Raw genomic sequence first — 1,141 nt, forward strand, 5'->3', positions numbered from 1 at the left:
AGGGAAAGGAATTTCAAGTTCTGTTTCACTTCATACAAAAGAGGCTGGGCTTCCTGCTTGCTTTTCTCTGAAAGTGTATGGTACACCCTGTCTCTAATTTGCATGACATAGTTGAGTCTTTTAGTGGATGTCTTTTGTATCTAAGTAGTCTTAATGATTTACCAAATCAGTCTAGATGCTGCGAATCTCTTCATCTGCTCTTTTTCTGTTTGAGTTCCGCAGATATCTTATGTGGAGGACAATAGGTTAGAAATGTCATCATATAGCAAACAATGCACATTACTACAGGAGTAGTGTTCCCATTGTGAGCTGTTCTCTTGATTTTTGGAAAGGGTTGCAGTTAGCATAGTCTTTCCCTGCACACAAATAGTAAGCTTCCTCAAAGCATCAGATATATTGTGTTTGAACAGAATTACAAAGAATGTACAGAAACATGATCAAGTGGATCAAGTAAGAGTGGTGAGCTGCAAAGAAGCTCTAAAATGGGAGGCAGCTGGTCACAGACTGCCTTTTCAACTGATGCAGTGAGCTCCATCTTCTGCTCAGTTACCTTAGTGAATGGATAATAGGCAAGATGTTTTGTCCCCCTGGGCTGTGTGAAGCTCCTGGGCCACAGAGTTGGGTGGTCCTTCAAGAGACAATGATGTTTCCATTAAATGTTTCTAATTTATTTTGCTTTTCTAGTATTTGCTGCCCAATAGTTAGTTTCCTCTTAAATGTCTTTTTTTGCTTTCTCTTTACATAAACAAATCCCCTTTTAAAAAGCCATAAAATGAATTCACGTTCTTTCAGATATTTTTAACTGTTCTGCTGTTAATGCTTACAGACTTAAACCATCTGTCAGTGTCTAGGCAAATATAAAACTGAGGCTGCTGCTACTGTACAGAGTACCCTTTTAAAATTTTTCTTATTCACTTGCTTTTATGTAATTAATTTTTAGCATTTCCTCTTTGCAACTCAAAGTGTACAGTTTGGCATGGGAGGCAGGGAAGACAGGGAACAGATTTATTGTGTTTTGCATATATCAGCTAAAACACTAAGGTTCTCATTACTAAATACTACAGAGATACCTAAAGGAAATTCAAATACTAATTTTCTTCCTGTTAAGTTCACATTGTCTCAGCATGTAGTTAATTCCTGC

The 1,141-nt window shown here is 37.4% G+C and overlaps 1 protein-coding gene across 2 annotated transcripts in view; it reads left to right on the forward strand.

Moving 5' to 3' along the window:
• ATP8A1 (ATPase, aminophospholipid transporter (APLT), class I, type 8A, member 1) overlaps positions 1-1,141 on the forward strand; it is a 97,415-nt gene that overhangs the window by 4,313 nt on the left and 91,961 nt on the right. The window lies entirely within an intron of this gene.

Source organism: Chaetura pelagica, unplaced genomic scaffold (assembly GCF_000747805.2).
Source record: "Chaetura pelagica isolate M959 unplaced genomic scaffold, ChaPel_1.0 scaffold189, whole genome shotgun sequence".
NCBI lineage: Eukaryota > Metazoa > Chordata > Aves > Apodiformes > Apodidae > Chaetura > Chaetura pelagica.